The 22,016-nt window shown below is 43.8% G+C and overlaps 1 long non-coding RNA gene across 3 annotated transcripts in view; it reads left to right on the top strand.

Annotated features, from left to right (window-relative positions):
- The first annotated feature begins 3,642 nt into the window (after positions 1-3,642).
- Positions 3,643-22,016, top strand: part of LOC134957113 (uncharacterized) — a 721,811-nt gene continuing 703,437 nt past the window's right edge. Inside the window, exons 1-2 of one of the 3 annotated variants that reach the window (XR_010186471.1) lie at positions 3,643-4,055; positions 6,964-7,042. This is a non-coding gene — a long non-coding RNA (uncharacterized LOC134957113). The remainder of the gene's footprint in view (positions 4,056-6,963; positions 7,043-22,016) is intronic. The other 2 variants (XR_010186470.1, XR_010186472.1) reach the window with 2 other exon arrangements.

The raw sequence follows: 22,016 nt of genomic DNA on the forward strand, positions 1-22,016 counted from the left end.
GTCAGTTGACGCCCAAGAACGCCTTCCTCCTGTCAATCTTCTTGCGGTCGCCGCTGCGACCGCTTTCTTCGTAAGCGGCGTCGCTGCCCGGCGACGACACGTCTGCGCAATGCGGCCGCCGCGCATGCGCAGTTCCGACCCGATCGCACGGCTGCGAAGAAGTGCAGTGTGCGATCGGGTCGGAATGACCCCCAATGTGACAAGTTTTGCCTTAAATCCCGTTGCACAGGAAAACTTGCAATGTACAGCCTACCGTAAACGGCTGATACGTGCGCAACCACAGAACATGGCATTGAATTGAACGCTGAATAAGGGGGAGGAGGAAAAAGCAGTCAGTAAAGTGTACGTACATCCCTGCACTACACAGCATTCTAGAGCAAATTGTAACTCTCTCTGTAACGCATTACTTGATGCTGAGAAGGAGCATTGGGAAGCAAGGAGTTAATACGTAGTCTCGCTGTACACCTATAGCTACTGTGAGCTCTTCAGCCGAGTCTCTCTCTCTGGACATGCAGGGGGCAGCTCTGCTTGTAATCTCCCAGAATAAACAGGGCCCAGGGGATGCCTAGTCCCTTCCGGACAGATCTTACTTTTCAGCCCTGGTAGAAAAAGGAAGCAATTAACCATTTCCCATACAGGATGGCACCCTGACGGCTACAGTGAGGAAACAGGAGAAACGGTGTAAGAAGTGTACGGACACAATTATTTTACATTACTGTGACACTTTTTGGAGAGCAGCCTCAGTACATACCAGCGCACCTCCAATCAGTGTCGGACTGGGGCATGAAGGGCCCACCGGGGGGAATGCAGTTATAGGGGCCCATACTTCGAGGTGTAGCCAGCCTACAAAGGAGGGGACACAGACTCCACACAGGCTTGAAATACACAATAGTTTAGTGCAGTGTAATGCAACATATCTACCATGTATAATACAAGTGCACAGTCTGGAACCTGATCCCTAGAGGAAGGAGTGGGCCCTCAGGCAGTGGGGCCTGCCGGTGGTTTCCCTGGTACCCCTGTGGGCCAGTCCGACCCTGCCTCCAATATACAGAAGCACACACAGGATTATATAAATAGGTCAAATCATTTATTCAACCTTTCAGTATCACAATGTGCTGGACAGAATTCCTCATAAGAAAAATACATTAATAAAATGCAATTAATGGAACCGATTTACTTCTCATAAATAACTGTGACTGCACAATAAACACAGTATAATTAAATAGAAGTCACCACTTATCCGCTCTTATTGGGCAATACTAACAAACATAGGTGGATACCACCAGATAATGAAATCGCTGTTTTCTAGGAGTGTACTGGCGAAGCATGTTGCGTAATAACACGCATATGTAAACAAATGGAGTTTGTATGTTTTCCCTGTGTCTGCGTGGTTTTCCTGTGTAGTCCAGTTTCCTCCCATGGTCCAAAAAAAAGTTTTTGGACCATGGGAGTAAGTTCACTGGCTTCTCACTAACTGGCCCTGGGTGTGTTCACCCCGAAAGTGATAGAGGAATTAGATTGCAAGCTCTGCTGGGACAGGGAGCAAATGAATCAACAGTCTATGCTGGTGCTATATTATTAGCCATTATTTGTACAGCGCCGACATACAATGTATTGCAGTACATGGACGGGATCGTTAAAGAAGCATGTTACATACATGGACATGAGACATCAGTAAACCTGCCCTGCCCAGATGCCTTTACAAGCTAAGAGTAGAGAACACATGATCCAATTATTAATATGACTAAAGAGTTATAATAACTATTATGTGTGTATAATAGGTACCAGGTTATAAATGTAACAAGTGGTCCCAGGTAATAACAGGTGTACAGGAACACCTGGCAGTGCAGTAACTAGTACAGGTTGAGTATCCCATATCCAAATATCCGAAATACGGAATATTCCGAAATACTGACTTTTTTGAGCGAGAGTGAGATAGTGAAACTTTTGTTTTCTGATGGCTCAATGTATACAAACTTTGTTTAATACACACAGTTATTAAAAATATTGTATTAAATGACCTTCAGACTGTGTATATAAGGTGTATATTAAACATAAATGAATTGTGTGAATGTAGATACACTTTGTTTAATGCACAAAGTTATAAAAAATATTGGCTAAAATGACCTTCAGGCTATGTGTATAAGGTGTATATGTAACATAAATGCATTCTGTGCTTAGATTTAGGTCCCATTGCCATGATATCTCATTATGGTATGCAATTATTCCAAAATACAGAAAAATCCGATATCCAAAATACCTCTGGTCCCAAGCATTTTGGATAAGGGATCCTCAACCTGTAATGAGACACACAGTTCTATATAGAAGTCATACAGTGTAATACATGAAATGTACATATCTCACAGGCACTCTCTTGTGCTCGTACTACACTACACAATGCAAGTAGCCTGCACTGTATAGGAGATCCATCCCACGTACAGGCCAGTGTCTGCACGGTAATACATTGTGACCCGATGTTCTGTTTGTATATAGATATAACAGCATGTGATGGGGTCTCACAAATCTCCATGCGATGGGACTTTCTGCGCAGCCAGGCTGTGATCCGCTCGCTGTATTTAATGGGTTACGCTAATCTCTCAGGAGCAGAAACCTTAAACAAGAGAGAAAGAAGAAAAAAAGTAAAAAAGAGACATAAGGAGAGGCCAGGGGTCCCCGCAATGAGCTCAGGGGGGATGACAAGGGATTCCCTTGGGCTTCAGCTGCCTCTCACTGCAAAATCCAGAGAGGGGGCCGGAGGGGTGTTGTCCCATGAATGAACTTTCACCTCCTGAACTCTGCATCTTTTTTTTTTATTGGCAACTTGAAAGAAAAAAAAGGGGGAATGAAGTAAAAACAGGGAACAGAGGGGGGGGGGGGAGGAGGAGGGCTGCTTTCTCCCAATGTCACTAACACCTCTCCTGCAACCCCCCCCTTCCCTCCCCTTCTCCATTGCTCTCTACGCCCAGACCTTGGACTGAGATTTGTGAGGGTAGCCAGCCAAAAAGTGTCACCTCCAACACACCCAGAGTTAATGTAACAAGATGTGGGTGCAAAATAAGTCAACATAGTAACAAAGATACAACTGTGAAGAGAACAGGCTGCCTAAATTGCAACCTAATGGGACTGGACCTGCGGTCAGCCTGATGCTGCAAAGTTGCCGGCTGCTGCAGAACCTCTTGCAAAGCACAGCTGTCAATCAATGAAAAGGCTCACAATGCAGTAATAAAGATCCCAAGCGGCAGGTGCGCGGGACAGTGAGGTTCTGCAGCAGCCGGGGCTCTACAGCACCCTAAGGTGCCCGCGCCACTGGGCCAGTGGAGGTACCCAAGGAACAGTAGTTGCCCCCTTAGTGCCAACACCTTACCATGTGTGCCACTGTGGAGCACAGCCCACGTTCTGGGCACCAGCACTCCCCCTTACCTCCTATTCTCCTGGCCAAAAAACCACCCTCCCACACCCCCTCCTCTCTTCTTCTTTCCCCCCCTCTTCTCCAGCCTCCTTCTCTCTTTTTTGTGTGTGCCTATTCCCTCTCCCTCTGCTGCCCCTGTCTCTTGTTTACCCAGCAGGTGGATGTGACGTCAGGGACTCACCACTGCAAAAAACAACAACAGCTCCATCCGCCGGGGCCAGCAGCGTGGGCACCACTCGCAAAGTGGAAGAAGGAGAAGGGGGGGAGAGAGAGAAAATAGTGCCTGCGAGCTGAGGGGAGAGAAGGCAGCCGGGAGAGGAGACAGGAGGACGGGGAGAGGACACAGACCGGCACAGCGGGGAGAGGAGCCGCCAGCTGCGTCCTGGGAGAGAGTGGGGTCCCCGGTGCGCCCCGGCCATCTGAGCGCACAGAAGGGAGCCGCAGCCAGTGTGTGCGTCCTGCAGCCGGCAGCAGCAGCAGCAGCACACAGAGCCCGGGCGGAGGGATCTATTGTTATTTATTGTGTGTGTGCGGCCGCCGCACTCGCTGCCCGGGATCGCATGTGTTGCATTTACAGCGCAGGAATAATAAATGCACAACACCCGCTGCCCCATGCGCCGGGAGAGCGCTGCCGCCGCCACTGCGGGTGAGTGTTGTACTTCCCAGCCCGGGACTCTGTGTGTTACTCCCCCTCATATTTCCTTATTTGCATTTACTCACTTTTCTTCTGCAAACTTCTCTTTTTTCCTTTATTTGCCTCCCAGCCCCCCTCTGCCCCGGGCACTGCCAGCCTTACTGTCCCTCCAAAGTACTTTTGTGCCTCCATGGTGACTGGTCTCCATGGCTACTGTGATGCTGGAGGCTTCTGCAACTAGTTTGCTCCACTTAAGTAGGCGAAAGTTTAGTACATGACCCCCCCACTTCCCACTCCACGTCCTGTACCAGCTGCTGGATGTTCTGCAACTTTGTTCCTGCTGCTTGGAGATGCTCCCACTTGCCCTGGTGGTGGATCAGCGCCCTGCTCCATTTGTTGCCCCCTGCTCCTTGCAGCATTCTGCAAATGAAGTGGTAACCTTGTATTATAAACTATTATACGATGTATGGAAGCCATCTGCCAGTAGCTGCACATCTGTGCTGGTCCCTGCATGCCTAGGTACCTGTTACTGGAGTATGGTGCAGCCAGCTGCCCCTAAAGCACCCTAGTTCTGTTACCCCTGGGAACTTTGAGTATTCTGCACATGAAGTGGTATTTTAGTAGGACGGTATTATAAAGCATTTTGTAACTCCTGTAACTTTTCTGTGGAAGTGCTCTGCCAGTAGCTGCACATCTGTCACTGCACCTACATGTACCTGTTACTGGGGTAAAGTACAGCCCGCTGCCCCTAAAGTACCCAAGTTCTGCCCCCCCCTACTGGTCCTTAGAGTATTCTACACATGAAGTGTTAATTTATTAGGACGGTATTCTAAAACATTTTGTAACTCCTGTAACTTTGCTATGGAAGTGCTCTGCCAGTAGCTGCACATCTGTATACTGGTCCTTGTACTCCTACGTACCTGTTGCTGGAGTCAGCTGCCATGCAAGTATTCTTGTTGTGATACCCCTGTGTCCTTAGAGTATCTGCAAATGAGGTGGTAACCTAGCAGTATTAGAAAACTATGTATAACTCCAGTAACTTTGTTATGGAAGGTCTCTCCCTGTTGCTGTCCATTTATATGCTGAGCCCTGCACTTCCAAGTACCAGTTTCTGGAGTATGGTGCAGCCAGATACTCTGTAAGTACCCTAGTTCTGCTACCTTCTGGTTCTCAGAGTATTCTTGTAGTGGTAACCTAGGTTTGCAGTATTTTAAAACTGTAATTCCAGCAAGTTTGCTATGAAAGTGTGGTATGCCGGTAGTTTCCCATATACTGTATATGCTGGTCCCTACACTTCCTAGTACCTGTTGCTGAGTGTTGGTGCAACCAGCTGCCCCACATAAGTGCCTTACATCTGTTGTCACCCTGCAACACAGTGACCCTCACTAAAACTTTCCGCTGGTGTCTTCTGCAGCTATATAACAACAGGTGCCGTGTGCCCATGCAGTTTACACACTCACTGGATTATTCAGGATTTCCAAGCACTTCAGTTAGTGAAGTATACTACCCCTGCAGATGTATATCTGGGACCTATCCGCTGGCTCATCCAGATACATCCTACCTGGGTACTATTGCAGGTGATGCAGGGAATGGGGAACCTCATTTTGCTTCCATTGTCAAATCTGTGAACATGTACAGTAGTTTCTTGCTTGGCTTGTGGTTCATTTTATCCCACGGATTTTGTCATTAGTAGTAAAGTTAAAAGAAAAGATGATCCCAAATGGACAATCTCCCTTCCATCGCTAAGTGCTTGCGGGGGGCTAGATGCATGTGTGATATTTTCTGGAGTACAGTATGATTGTCATTGTAAGAATTACTAAGCTGGTCCCTAATGCTGGATAACGTTCCAGGAATAGGCAGTCACCAAGATTGTTCAATCATTATTTAAATCACTTGATCCAATTTAGTGCAAAGATACCCTTACTCGAAGTCACACAATTTTGGAAACTTATGTTATCCCTTTCGGCCACTCGAGTAGGCTTCTAGCCCTACCTGTCTTTACCAGTCTAATTCCTGTTCCTACGTCTGATTATTAATTAATGTTATTATGGTGTGCGACTATGGCAAAATGATATGACACTTATGTATAAACAAATATTTCAATTCTGCAGAGTTTAGTATTACATGAGAAATAAAACCATGCTTTTGCTCTGATACATTGTATCCATTCATTCATTTATCTGCATGTTAAGGCGAGATCAGACAGGTTTTCTGAACACATTGCAGAATAAAAATCTAAGGGGGGGGGGGAAGAGTGGATAAGCAAATAAATTATTGCCTAAAATAAAATATATTTAAAAAAAAAAAAATCCTGTGCAAAGTTTATTCCAAATGCCAGTGGAAGTTGACAGCCTTCCTTCCCTTGTAATTGCTGGTATAATAATTTCCAAGTCTTTTTCTGCAAATACCATCTGTAAGATGATTATAAATTATAAACGCTGAGGCTTTGAACCATCTGACATGATGATCCTTTTTTTTATCTCTAATACGGATGCCCAAAACCAGTTTATTTCCAAAAATATCTCTTAAAAGAAGATAATAAAATGAGCTTTGTACTAAATAAAAATTATTATACTCCTTATTCAAATTATGTAAATCTTGTAGGTTTACTTTTTGTCATGCATATATGAAATAGTTGTGGGTTGCTTTATTTCTGTATTTTTTTTAATATTTACATACACAAATAACTTAAGTTACTTTATACAGGTAAATTGTGTGTTGTTGTCTGGCTTAGTTTACATATAGTACTGTTGTAGTTTGGGTTTAATATGTCAGATGTGTAAAATGCAGATGGGTTGTTCTTTACCTTTCGTATTAGGTATGACATCTGGTCCTGTCTTATTACATGCACAATTGTGGAAGAAGACTTATCAGTTTCTATGTGACGAGTGATACTGTATTTTTTTTCTTTTTTCTTCAGGCTTCGGTTGTAAATGATGGAAGGGAAAATATAATCAAACATCAAGATTTTGAAATCAAGTCAAACAAACCTCATCCAGGTATGTATTCATAGCCCATATGTACTATATCTATCTCTCTATCCATCTATCCATACATATATATATATATATATATATATATATATATATATATATATATATATATATATATATATATATATATATATATACACAATGGTAGAGGTCCGGCACTCCCATAACCGTAGGGTAACTTGATCCGCTGCCAGCATATGCCAAGTAGCTATGTAGATTCCAGAAGATGCGGCACTCGTGATACAGATAGCAGTACAACACTGCTATCTGTATCACGAGTGCTGCATCTTCTGGAATATATATATATATATATATATATATATATAAATAATATGTCTTTAAATGTAGCACCATATATCTGTTGCTTTTTTTTTTAAATGTGAATTTTTTAATTAATTTTTTTGGCAAAAACTCAGTTCCCTAAATTGTACAAGATGCCAAGTAAATCACAAAGGAGAAGTATTGTGTGTTTAATATATTGCTGTTGAAGCATTCTCTTTTCTTTCTGTAGTCTCCGGATTAGTCATTGTCTGAGGGAGAGAGAGAGAGAGAGAAAAAAAATCTTTTTTTTTGTTGGGGAGTGGTGGGGTGGGGGGGGGGAGAATAAGTAAACAGCCTTCAACAAGTGAACCTTGACAACCTAGATTAAGGAGTGCAGTGGAGATCAAACACAGCTTCTACTGAGCTGTTGTCAAGTACAGGCTGGCTGCCGGCTCTGGGTTAGCAAGCCTACAAGTTCACTTATGCAGAAATGGACTATTACAAATGCTGGTCTTTGTTGTGAAACCAAAGGTGCAGAATTCTGAGCACAGATTCATGGATTTATTAAAGATGGATTTTCGCTGTTCAGACCAAATGAATTAGATAAATCAGAGCACTCAAGCAATTCAAAGTTGATTCTTTTTGTAAAAAAAAATAAAAAAATAATAATTTGGTGTTCAGGTGAAAGGACTACACTTGCCACATTGCTTAACTTATTTTGCAAGGCACAAAATAGAGGTATAGAACATAAGTTGTACAGCTATGTCGTCTTCAGTATGATGGGAATCCACAGTGTAACTCACGTATGCTATATAAAATTACTGACAAATTATCTAATAATTTGTTTTGTTAAGACATTATGCCTTTTATTCTTGTTTTTTTTTAAATACCTTGTGGTTTGTGTTTTTGGCATTTTTAACTACTGAAATTGTCAGATTTGTTATTTAGATTTTTTTTTTTAAATTCTGTATCTACAAATCTACTTTCTAACTGCTCAGTATTTATATTTTTAGGGGTTTGTGAAACAATAAAAAATGTAAAAAAAAAAAAAAATATAGCTCACTTGAGATTTGAATGTTTTTTGTTTTTTTATATTAAATTTAATGAATCCGGATAAATGTGATGTTTCCATAATACCCTTCAAACTATTTTTTTTTTTTTTAAATAAAAAATTAAAAATAAAGTGCAGTGCTTTTGCAACATTCATAGTATTCTTTATATTTTCTGCAATAATACACATATATTAAGACAAAGTATATATTAAATAATTTCAATCCATCAGCGTTTACACTTGTTATAATTTCTAAATGATATTGGCTACTGCATTTTATCATGTCATGTATAATTCAATATGTACAGCAATATTATATTAATATCTGTATGTTTTAAGAGAGGCACAATGGAAAATGATATATGTGTGTGTGTGTGTATGTGTGTGTGTGTGTATATATATATATATATATATATACAGGTTGAGTATCCCATATCCATATATTCCGAAATACGGAATATTCCGAAATACAGACTTTTTTGAGTGAGAGTGAGATAGTGAAACCTTTGTTTTTTGATGGCTCAATGTACACAAACTTTGTTTAATACACAAAGTTATTAAAAATATTGTATTAAATGACCTTTAGGCTGTGTGTATAAGGTGTAAATGAAACAATGAATTGTGTGAATGTAGACACACTTTGTTTAATGCACAAAGTTATAAAAAATATTGTCTAAAATGACCTTCAGACTGCGTGTATAAGGTGTATATGTTACATAAATGCATTCTGTGCTTAGATTTAGGTCCCATCACCATGATATCTCATTATGGTATGCAATTATTCCAAAATACGGAAAAATCCCATATCCAAAATACCTCTTGTCCCACGCATTTTGGATAAGGGATACTCATCCTGTATATATATATATATATATATATATATATATATATATATTAATTTAAATGCACAGTCACCTGTTATTTGCAGGTATAGTTCTAGAAGTCCAGGTGTCTTTGTCTGTTCATTCATATCCGGTATTTAATTATATTTTCTGGGCGTGAATGCACCACTCTATATACTTAAACTTTTATAGTTTTACTTAAATATGGTTGAAATATATTAGGGGCTGTCAAGCAGTGCCATAGATTTTGTTTATGGTACAAGCTACTTTAAGTACTTGCGCTGTAGAAACTCATTTAACCCCCTTCATGAAGAACGTTAAGTGTCGAGATGAGGGTTCTAAAAAGCCTGTCTTGCCCTTTGGTCTTTTGTAATAATCTTAAATTACTGAGATTTTGCTGTACCTTCAAGGGATTGGTTTTCTAGGTCTTCAGAAGAGTGCACAGATTTAGGTTAGTTTATTGGCACGCTACCTCTATGTAGCACTTATGGCTCATTTTGTGTTCATAAGCTGAACCAATCTTCTTGCTCTGATACGTTTTTTTGGGGGGTTACATACAGTACTATTTTTGCAATGTTTCTTCAGTGTCAATGCTTCTAGTAATTAGAGACTAAAAATTATATAGTGAGCTGAAATTTCAGTATATCTTGGTGATTAATGCACAATTCATTGGACACTGAATTAAGAGAAGAACATAAAGTCATTTATATTCTTGAGGTTTTTCTGCAAAGTATTGCCTGGCAGCGTGGTGGCTGGCATATCGGACGGAGAGCGGAACGCAAACTCTTCCCGTTTTGAGAAGTACGTTAGTTAAGCAGCTTTCAGAAAAAAAAAAAAATCCCAAGTTGTACTCTATGTAAAAGAATCCAACAGATGTTAGCTTCTGTTTTCTTCTTCTTTCCTTTGTCGCAATGTCCTGAATTTGAATGGAATACTGTAAAATAGAAAAAAAAAATTAAAGGATTTGCTTCCAAATATTTTTTTTTCATGTATTTATAGGCTTGAAAGTATTATGTCTTTTCCCTTCCGGATGCTACGCAATTCTAACACCGCTATTCCATATTAATCTAGTTCAGGGAGTGAGAAGCAGTAAACGGATGGAAAAGTGGATAATGTCATTAAATATGAATTTATTTATTAATATAACACTGTTTGGCTTTTTCTTGCTGTATTCTGTACCATATAAGGTTTAGATTACAGGGCTCCCTCTTTTTAACACCTGTTAAAAACACAGGGCCAAATTGGATGGCGTTATAAAGACTGGGAAAGATAATGCCTTTTTAGTACAGATGTGTCCACTATTACCTTTCTGAAAACAGTGCCATGGTCGTAAATTTGGCATGACATATATTCCTTGTGTTTTGGTGCCGTCATATTGTGCCGTGACAATTCATAGTTTCACCACTGGGTGGCCAGTGCATCACGTAACATAGCTTTGCACTAACATTGCTGTTAAATAGACACTGTAATCAGTATGGCCAGCTTTAAAGTTTAATTGCTAATTGTGTAGGTGTGAAAATCTCAGTGTGAGAGGCCTTTGAAGTAGACTCCTTGGGGGGTACAGATTTTATCCTGGCTGGGGGATGTTACTATCAGTGTAGTGCGGTGGGCACGTCCCTGCTTACTATACAGTATGTTGCTCAAAGCACAGAGGTGAATGAAGTCTAAAGTGAAATTAAATAATACGTTAATAAAAACCTTAGTGTTATAGAGTAAAAGAACATATTATAAGATTTTGCAATGATAAAATATGTCCAAATAAAGGGCCTCATTATGAGTTGATCAGACGAAGCTGCTTTTTGCAGCCCGTGCGACCAACTAACCTCCGCCTATGGGGGTTGTTTTTTTTTCCCATAGCAAGGCTTTGATCACTTGTGCAGGCCTATTATGGTAAAAAATGTTGTGCAGTTTCTAAGTAGTTCTGTACTTAGGGGGTTATTATGACCCAATCGCAGCGTGTCGTCGTTTGCACAGCTGCAATCGGGTCCCTACTGCACATGCGCGACGGCCGCTATGCGCACGCCCGGGCGTCGCCGGGAAACGGCGCTGGAACCGAAAAAAGCAATCGCTGCAACGATTGCATGAAGATTGACAGGCGGAGGGGGTACCTGGGCATCAACTCACCATTTGCAGCCGTTTTTGGAGAGTGGTAAGAAAAACGCATGCGTGTTGAGAGAAACGCAGGCGTGTCCAGGACGGGTGTTTGACGTTAGAGCCAGGACCGAACAGGCTGAAAACGTTGCAGCAGGTAAGTAAGTCACCAGCACCCCTGCGCTGAGGACACTGCCGGCACTGCCCACACTGCCGACACTGCCGGCACCCCTGCACTGGGGATGCTGCCAGCACTCCTGCGCTGAGGACACCTCCTGCACTGCCGACACTGCCGGCACTTTTGCACCTAGGACACTTCCGGCACTCCCACACTGCCGGCACCCCTGACTGCTGACACTGCTGGCACCCCTGCGCTGGGGATACTGCCAGCACTCCTGCACTGATTACACCACCTGCACCTCTGCACCGAAGACACTACTGGCACTCCCACATGTATTGGAGATATATTAATACTTCACAATTAGCTGCCGCTGCTGATACTCCCGTGTGCCTGATGGATAAATTGCCCTGCACATATGGATGTCCATGTTGCTGTCCACGGTGCTGTTGGTGGCTAGAGGTGGGAGGAGAAGCCACTGGCATCTGTGATTCTGCTGACCGGAAGTCGGACCCGGTCACTTGCTCGTTGCCAGGGGTTACATGCTCGTTGCCAGGGGTTACATATGCTTGTTGCCATAGGGGTTACATGCTTAGTACCAGGAGGTTACATGCTCATTCTGGGTAGCGCTGGGTAATGGTCTAGTACACAGGTTCTCAAACTCGGTCCTCAGTACCCCACACGGTGCATGTTTTGCAGGTCTCCTCACAGAATCACAAGTGAAATAATTAGCTCCACCTGTGGACTTTGTAAAATGTGTCGGTGAGTAATTAATACACCTGTGCACCTGCTGGGTTACCTGCAAAACATGCACTGTGTGGGGTCCTGAGGACCGAGTTTGAGAACCTCTGGTCTAGTAATACCCCTGGCATCTGTCTCCTAGAAGGGCTGTCTTCCATGGTGTCTGCATGGAATCTGCAGCTTCCAGTAGTAGGTAGATCCTAAGCATCTATTGTGCCGCTGCTGCGCCCCCCCCCCCCCCCCCCCCAGCCCCAGGACTCAGCCATCCAGGCTGCAGCCTTATGGCTGATCAGGCCCTGGGTCTCATGTTTCTTCACCTACTTGTATGGCAGGCAGAGCACCCAGTGACTTATTATGGAGCACAGCCCAAGCACTGAACTGATTTGTGGCAGACAGGCACAGCACCCACTTGTATGGCAGACAGAGCACCCGGTTACTTGTTAAGGCAGCACAGCCCAAGCACTGAACTGATTTGTGGCAGACAGGCACAGCACCCACTTGTATGGCAGACAGAGCACCCAGTTACTTATTATGGCAACACAGCCTTAGCACTGGACCGATTTGTGGCAGACAGATGCAGCACCCACTTGTATAGCAGACACTGTCGATCTTCAGACCGGATCCCAGTGAAATATATGCGGTATTGAAATACCAAAAATTCTCTCTACTCACACCTTAACCACCAAACAATTGCAAAAATGACAAGTATCAATAGTGCCTTTTAGTTAGTATCATAATTTCCATATCGAATCTCTGTGTGGAGTTTGTATGAACTCTTCATCAGCACATTATCAATCATAAGGGAAAAGATTTTTTCAAACATATAGGCAACATTGAGCCAGGTACATGTTGGAAGTTAGTATGAGAGATGTATTGGAAAAATATTAATACTTCACAATTAGCTGCTACAGCTGATATTCCCGTGTGCATGATGGATAAATTGGCCTGCACATATGGTTCATGGGGGTCATTCTGACCCGATCGCTGCTGCTGACCAGCCGCTGCGGGGCGTGTAGCGATGATTAGCTCCCGGCCAGCACGCTAAAGCTGCGCTGGCCGGGAGCTACTCCTGAAGTACAAAAGCATTGCCGCTGTGCAATGCTTTTGTACTTCTGCGGGGGAAAGGGGGGCGGAACTGACCTGCAGGGCGGACTAGCCCTGTGCTGGGCATCCCCATACATGTCTCTGTTCCTGATCGTAGCCCTGCAAAATTTTGCAGGGCTACGATCAACTTAGAATGACCCCCCCATAGCCGCAATTTTGTTAGCAGATGGGCAAAACCATGGGGGTCATGCAGACCTGATCGCACGCTAGGTTTTTTCGCTGCGCTGCGATCAGGTCATAACTGCGCGTGCGTGTGTACCGCAATACGCAGGCGCGTCGCACGGGTACAATGTGGATCGTTGCTGAGCAATAGATTTAATGAAGAATCCATTCGCACAGACAATTGCAAGGAGATTGACTGGAAGAAAACTTTTGTGGATGTCAACTGAACGTTTTCTGGGAGTGTTTGGTAAAACGCAGGTGTGTCCATGCATTTGCAGGGTGGGTGTCTGACGTAAATTCAGGGCAATCACTTTAGGCTGTTCGTGTCCGGAATTGACGTCAGACACCTGCCCTGCAAACGCTTGGACATGCCTGCGTTTTTCCAAACACTCCCAGAAAATGTTCAGTTGCCACCCACAAATGCCCTCTTCCTGTCAATCTCCTTGCGATCTGCTGTCTCTGTGTCTCCCACCCTCTGATTTTCTTTCTCCTAGACTTTATCTCCTTCCCCATGACTCTCTCTCACATGACTGTCTCAGTGTCTCTCGCCATCTGACTGTCTCTCTCCCTCTAACTCTATCGCTCTCTCTTCTTTAATCTATCTCTCCACTTCACTTTCTCTGTGTCTCTGTCCCCTGAATTTGTTGCTATCTCCTTCTGACTCTATCGCTCTCCCCCTGACTCTGTCTCTCAGTGTCTCCCACCCTCTCATTTTCTTTCTCCTAGACTTTATCTCTCTCCCGGACTATCTCCATCAAAGTTTGTCTCTCTCCCTATAACTCTATCACTATCTCTCCTTGACTCTCTCCCTCTCCCCTTAACTATCTCTCTATGTCTCTGTCCCCTGAATTTGTCACTCTCTTCTCCTAACTTTATCGCTCTCCCCCTGACTCTGTCTCTCACCCTCTGACTATCTCTCTCACATGACTATCTCACTTTGTCTCTCCATCAAACTTTGTCTCTCTCCCTCTAACTCTGTTGCTCTCTCTCCTTGACTCTATCTCTCTCCCTTTAACTATCTCTGTCCCCTGAATTTTTTTGATCTCTCCTCCTGACTCTATCGCTCTGCCCCTGACTCTGTCTCTCAGTGTCTACCACCCTCTAATTTTCTTTTTCCTAGACTTTATCTCTCTCCCTCTGACTTTATCTCTCTCACATGACTCTGTCTCACTTTGTCTCTCTCCATCTAACTCTCTCTCCTTGACTCTTTCTCTCTCCTCTTTACTGTCTCTCTGTCCCATGACTTTGTCGCTCTCTCCTCCTGACTCTATCGCTCTCCCCCTGACTGTCTCTGTACCTCCCAACCTCTGATTTTGTCTTTCAAGTAGACTTTATCTCTCTCCCCTGACTATCTCTCTCACATGACTCTGTCTCACTTTCTCTCTCCATCTGACTTTCTCTCTCCCTCTAACTCTATCTCTCTCCCCTTAATTATCTCTCTGTGTCTGTCCCCTGACTGTCACTCTCTACTCCTGACTCTATCGCTCTCCCCCTAACTCTGTCTCTGTGTCTCCCACCCTCTGATTTTCTTTCTCCTAGACTTTATCGCCTTCCCTCTGACTCTGTCTCTCTCACATGACTCTGTCTCAGTGTCTCTCTCCATCTGACTATATCTCTCCCTCTAACTCTATCACTCTCTCTCCTTTACTCTATCTCTCTCCCCTTAACTATCTGTGTCTCTGTCCCCTGAATTTGTAGCTATCTCCTCCTGACTCTATCGCTCTCCCCCAGACTCTGTCTCTCAGTGTCTCCCACCCTCTGATTTACTTTCTTCTAGACTTTATCTCTCTCTCCCTGACTATTTCTCATTTGACTCTTTATCTCCATCAAACTTTGTCTCTCTCCCTATTACTCTATCACTCTCTCTCCTTGACTCTATCTCTCTCCCCTTAACTTTCTCTCTATGTCTCTGTCCCCTGAATTTGTCACTCCCTCCTCCTAACTCTTTCGCTCTTCCCCTAACTCTGTCTCTCAGTGTCTCCCACCCTTTGATTTTCTTTCTCCTAGACTTTATCTCTCTCCCTCTGACAATCTCTCTCACATGACTCTGTCTCACTTTGTCTCTCCATCAAACTTTGTCTCTCTCCCTCTAACTCTATCACTCTCTCTCTCCTTGACTCTATCTCTCTCCCTTTAACTATCTCTCTGTGTCTCTGACCCCTGAATTTGTCGCTCACTCCTCCCGACTCTATCGCTCACCCCCTGACTCTCTCAGTGTCTACCACCCTCTAATTTTCTTTATCCTAGACTTTATCTCTCTCCCTCTGACTATCTATCTCACATGACTCTTTCACTTTGTCTCTCTATCAAACTTTGTCTTTCTCCCTCTAACTCTATTGCTCTCTTCTTGACTCTATCTCTTTCCCCTAAACTATCTCTCTGTGTCTCTGTCCCATGACTTTGTCGCTCTCTCCTCCTGACTCTATTGCACTCCCCTAACTCTGTCTCTCATTGTCTACCACCCTCTAATTTTCTTTCTCCTAGACTTTATCTCTCTCACATGACTGTCTCACTTTCTCTCTCCATCTGACTATAGTTTATTGTAATGTTAGCAGCCACACAGCAAAACACAAGCTAAAAAACATTCTCCATAAAGGAGCTGTACAATAAAGAGCATATTACCCCATATTAATAAAGATCTGTTTACAGACTACAGTGAGTGGCCAATTGAACACAGGAAAGTAGCAATCATGCCATAGCATTAGAGTCCAATACCTAATTGTGTACAGTAGGTGTGAAAATCTCAGTGTGTGAGGCCTTTGTAGTAGATTCCTTGGAGAGTATAGATAGCATATATCCTGTCTGGGGGATGGCCTGGGATTTGAAATGAATAATTCAATTCCAATTTAAGTGTTTTCAGCTTCTAACTTTAGTCTATGCAGCTACAATATCAAAAGTTTTTTTTATACATTTCTTGTTCCTTGCAATAAACAAATATGGTATTTAAAAATATAATTGATTAAATTTCCTTCATAACTGGTCAAATAATGTAAAATGCTCAGGAAATGCACTCTTGGCTGTGAGGGGAGCCTGTGCCATTCCTTAGAGGAGAGTAGGGAGTGGGCATCACAGCATCTACTGTATAAAAGGGCCTACACAGTACACATGGGGTGACTGTGCTGAGCGATCTGAGCGATGCTAGATCACTCAGCAAGATTGCTCAGCACACAGCGCTGCACAACAATGTGTCAACGATGTGTGCTGAGCGATCTGTCAGGGCCAGTGAACACTGGCCCTGAGAGGCGATCTGACTAGATTTATCCTGCATGCAGGATCTTAATCGCTGCACCATTGCGACAACTGAACATCTATGTACTTGGGATATACAGTACCTATCAGCCACATAATCACTGTTGAAGTCTGGTTCCAGTTTAAGAAATATAGCATCATAACTATTTATTTACAGTTTCTTACATAGCGCAGCATAATTCTTTCCCATTCGTCCATTTAAAAAATATTAGTTATTTTGTGTGCACTGTGACTGTGTAAAGTAATTGCTATCACACAGAGCTGCCACTGCTGTGATCGGGCAGCGTGGGGGATGGGACTTGCTTGAGCTGTGTGCACTGTGCCTGATGTCATTCTGTTGGGGGAGGGGAGAACACACAGAGCTGCATAAAGGGGGTCATTCCAAGTTGATCGCTAGCTGTCGTTGTTCGCAGCACAGCGATCAGGCTTAAAATCTGCATTTCTGTGCATGCATATGTCCCGCAATGCGCATGCGCGACGTACGGGTACATAGCCCTTTGTGGTTTTGCACAGATTCTAGCAAAGTTTTCCTTCACACTGGGGCCCGCTAGAAGATTGACAGGAAGGGGGCGTTTCTGAGTGTCAACTGACCGTTTTCAGGGAATGTTTGGAAAAACGCAGGCGTGTCTGAAAAAATGCAGGCGTGGCCGGGCATTCGCTGGGTGGATGTGTGATGTCAAATCTGGACACGAATAGGCTGAAGTGATCGCAAGCACTGAGTAGGTTTAGAGCTACTCAGAAACTGCACAAACTGTTTTTGCAGAGCTCAGCTGCACATGCGTTCGCACTTCTGCTAAGCTAAAATACACTCCCCAGTGGGCGGCGGCATAGCATTTGCACGGCTGCTACAATTGGCCAGCGAGTGATCAACTTAGAATGACCCCCAATGCTTGGTGCTCAGACGTGCATTAAATGCTTTGCTCACTACAAGGATACTAAAGGTTATGATTTGTGACATGGATAGACAAGGATGGAAAAAGTAAAAAAATATGAAAACATTCCCAAAACCTTGTGTTGACCATATGTGTGTTTTAACCATTTCCATGTCGACCATTTGCTGCTGTGAGTAGTTGTTTCCTAATTTGGGAGCAGCCGGTATATGAGCTGTCCAGGCTCATGGTAGTATTATGTAGTTTCAGGGGTGGTGATATCTGTGCTCACCTGACGTCTAGGTGTATGTGTCTTACATTATTACCAGTAATTTATATAGTGCACACATATTCCACAGCGCTTTACAGAGAATATTCAGCCTTTCAGTCCCTGCCCCAGTGGAGCTGGTATCCGGACTCCAGGTCGACAGCACAAAGGTCGACACACTTTAGGTCGACGCCAATTGGTCGACACACATTAGGTCGACAGGGTCAAAAGGTCGACAGGGTCAAAGGTCGACAGGAACAAGGTCGACGTGGAAAAAGGTCGACATGAGTTTTTCACGATTTTTTTCTTTTTTTGAACCTTTTCATACTTAACGATCCACGTGGACTACGATTGGAACGGTAAAGTGTGCCGAGCGAAGCGGTAGCGGAGCGAAGGCACCATGCCCGAAGCATGGCGAGCGAAGCGAGGGGACGCGGTGCACTAATTCGGGTTCCCGGTCACTCTACGAAGAAAACGACACCAAAAAAACATAAAAAACTCATGTCGACCTTTTTCCATGTCGACCTTGTTCTTGTCGACCTTTTGACCCTGTCGACCTTTTGACCCTGTCGACCTAATGTGTGTCGACCAATTGGTGTCGACCTAAAGTGTGTCGACCTTTGTGCTGTCGACCCTGAGTCCCAGACCCGTGGAGCTTACACTCTATATTACCTACCACATGTACACACACACATTTGCACAAGGGTTAATTTTGTTAGAAACCAATTAACCTATCACTATATTTTGGGATTGTGGGAGGAAACCGGAGTACCCGGAGGAAGCCCACTCAAGTACGGGGAGAATATACAAACTCCACACATTATAATGAGTGTACAATGGTGTATTTGTAGTGTTCTTTATTGCGACACAATGCTCAGGTCACATGCATATTAATTAGACAGGTAAAAAGAGAGGTTTTTAAAACCGCACAGGACCTGTGTTTGGTTCACACTATGATTAGTTAGAAATTCAAAAAACCAACATAAAGGCAATAAAGGGTCAATTACTCCTGGCACTTGGTTGGTGGTGCGCCCAGAAAAAATAGTTCAATAAACTTTAAGCTTAGTTCATCAGGCCCAATGCACCGTCCCAAGACAGACAGATAATTAGGTTTCCATTTGCCCTCCCCTTGCCTTATGTTAATGCTAATTGATGTTGTATTGAGACTTTTGTTCAGTCTCTTACTCACAAAGTAGCACATGCACTGTAAAGGGTCAAATACTCCTGGCACTTGGTTGGTGGTGCTCCCAGAAAAAATAGTACAATAAACTGTATAAATGGAAAATCTTTACATAGGAGGTAAAGACAAAAGGAGACTATAAGTCTGTCCTGGGGCACACTTGTCAAAAATGATTAATAAAATATAACTTTTAATATTCACAATTAAAAAAGATCATCTCGCAAAGCGACATGGCGACATGTAAAAATTGTAATCATAAACTTTTTGATACAGTAATCCAATGTATTATTATAGTGAAATATGCAGTATGCGGTATTGAAATACCCAAAAATCTCTCAGAGGTGTATTACCTCGTTACAATACTTTGAGAGAATTGGCTTCTCTATACTCACACCTTAACCACCAAACAATTGCAAAAAATGACAAGTATCAATAGTGCCTTTTAATTAGTATCATAATTTCCATATCAAATATCTGTGTGAAGTTTGCCCAGCTGCTGGGATGAGAGAGCCAGGTACCTATATGGAAGTTACTGTAATATGAGAGATGTATTGGAGATATATTAATACTACACAATTAGCTGCCGCTGCTAATATTCCTGTGTGCCTGATGGATAAATTGCCCTGCACATACAGATGTCCATGTTGCTGCCCACGGTGCTGTTGGTGGCTAGAGGTGGGAGGAGAAGCCACCAGCATCCATGATTCTGCTGACCGGAAGTTGGACCCGGTCACATGCTCGTTGCCAGGGGTTATATGCTCGTTGCCAGGGGTTACATATGCTTGTTGCCATAGGGGTTACATGTTTAGTGCCAGGGGGTTACATGCTCAGTGCCAGGGGGTTACATGCTCATTCTGGGTAACGCTGGGTAATGGTCTAGTAATACCTCTAGCATCTGTCTCCTAGAAGGCAGCTGCCATTTTTAAAGGGCCGTCTTCCATGCTGTCTGCATTGAATCTGCAGCTTCCAGTAGTAGGTAGAGCATAAGCGTCTATTGGACCGGTGCTGCCCCCCCCCCCCCCCCCCCCAGGAATCAGCCATCCAGGCTGCAGCCTTATGGCTGCTCAGGCCCCGGGTCTCATGTTTCTTCACCCGCTTGTATGGCAGACAGAGCCCTGAATGACTTATTATGGGGCACAGCCAGCCCCAGCACTGGACTGATTTGTGGCAGACAGGCACAGCACCCACTTGTATGGCAGACAGAGCACCCAGTGACTTATTATGGCAACACAGCCTCAGCGCTGGACCGATTTGTGGCAGACAGACGCAGCACCCACTTGTATAGCAGACACTGTCGATCTTCAGACCGGATCCCAGTGAAATATATGCGGTATTGAAATACCAAAAATTCTCTCTACTCACACCTTAACCACCAAACAATTGCAAAAAATGACAAGTATCAATAGTGCCTTTTAGTTAGTATCATAATTTCTATATTGAATCTCTGTGTGGAGTTTGTATGAACTCTTCATTAGCACATTATCAATCACAAGGAAAAATATTTTTTTAAACATATAGGCAACATTGAGCCAGGTACATGTTGGAAGTTAGTATGAGAGATGTATTGGAAACATATTAATACTTCACAATTAGCTGCTGCAGCTGATATTCCCGTGTGCATGATGGATAAATTGCCCTGCACATAGGGCTCATGGGGGTCATTCTGACCCGATCGCTGCTGCTGACCAGCCGCTGCGGGCCGTGTAGTAATGAGTAGCTCCTGGCCAGCACGCTAAAGCTGCGCTGGCCGGGAGCTACTCCTGAAGTACAAAAGCATCGCCGCTGTGCAATACTTTTGCACTTCTGCAGGGGGGGGGGGCGTAACTGACCTGCGGGGCGGACTGGCCCTGTGCTGTGCATCCCCCCGCATGTCTCTGTTCCTGATCGTAGCCCTGCAAAATTTTGCAGGGCTACGATCAACTCGGAATGACCCCCCCATAGCTGCAATTTTGTTAGCAGATGGGCAAAACCATGGGGGTCATGCAGGCCTGATTGCACGCTAGGTTGTTTTGCTGAGCTGCGATCAGGACATAACTGCGCATGTGTGTGCCCCGCAATACGCAGGTGCGTCGCACAGGTACAAAGTGGATCGTTGCTGAGCAATGGATTTAATGAAGAATCCATTCACACAGACAATCGCAAGGAGATTGACTGGAAGAAAACATTTGTGGATGTCAACTGACCATTTTCTGGGAGTGTTTGGAAAAACGCAGGTGTGTCCATGCGTTTGTAGGGTGGGTGTCTGATGTAAATTCGGGGCAAACACTTTAGCCTGTTCGTGTCCGGAATTGACGTCAGACACCTGCCCTGCAAACGCTTGGACACGCCTGCGTTTTTCCAAACACTCCCAGAAAGCGTTCAGTTGCCACCCACAAATGCCCTCTTCCTGTCAATCTCCTTGCGATCTGCTGTGCGAATCGATTCTTCGTTAAATCCATTGCTCAGCAATGATCCGCTTTGTACCCGTACGACGCACATGCGCATTGAGGTGCATACGCATGTGCAGTTTCGACCTGATCGCACCGCTGCAAAACAACCTAGCGTGCGATCATTTCGGAATGACCCCCATGGTTTTGCCCATTTGCAAATAAAATGCTGCTAGAATCAGGTCTGAACTACTCCCTCTAGAATCTCTTTATCAGACTTTCTGCTTGCTCAGTTTCTGAAAATGCCACCTGCTGTCTGAAAAGTGGTACTGCACTATATTTCAGAGGAGATACACATGGCTTGCCGTGTATATCTTAAGAGGAAAGCTTATCTCGTGCCATGAACGGCAGGCCATGATACTTTTTTCAGAAAGGTAATAGTGGACACATCTGTATGTTTTAATTGCTTTTGTGCAGTGATGGTAAGTGAGGGTATTTTAAAGAGGAAGCAGTTTTGTACCTTTGACAGGGTGTGTGCTGTACTATAGAACACAGGTTTATAGCACGCTTGATTATAACTGATAAGACCATTAGCTATTATAACTGATAAGATCATTAGCTATTATAATTGATAAGATCATTAGGTATTATGTGTAGATATGGGACAGGGGAGTAGGT

The sequence above is a fragment of the Pseudophryne corroboree genome, chromosome 9, assembly GCF_028390025.1.
Source record: "Pseudophryne corroboree isolate aPseCor3 chromosome 9, aPseCor3.hap2, whole genome shotgun sequence".
NCBI classification, from domain to species: Eukaryota; Metazoa; Chordata; class Amphibia; order Anura; family Myobatrachidae; genus Pseudophryne; species Pseudophryne corroboree.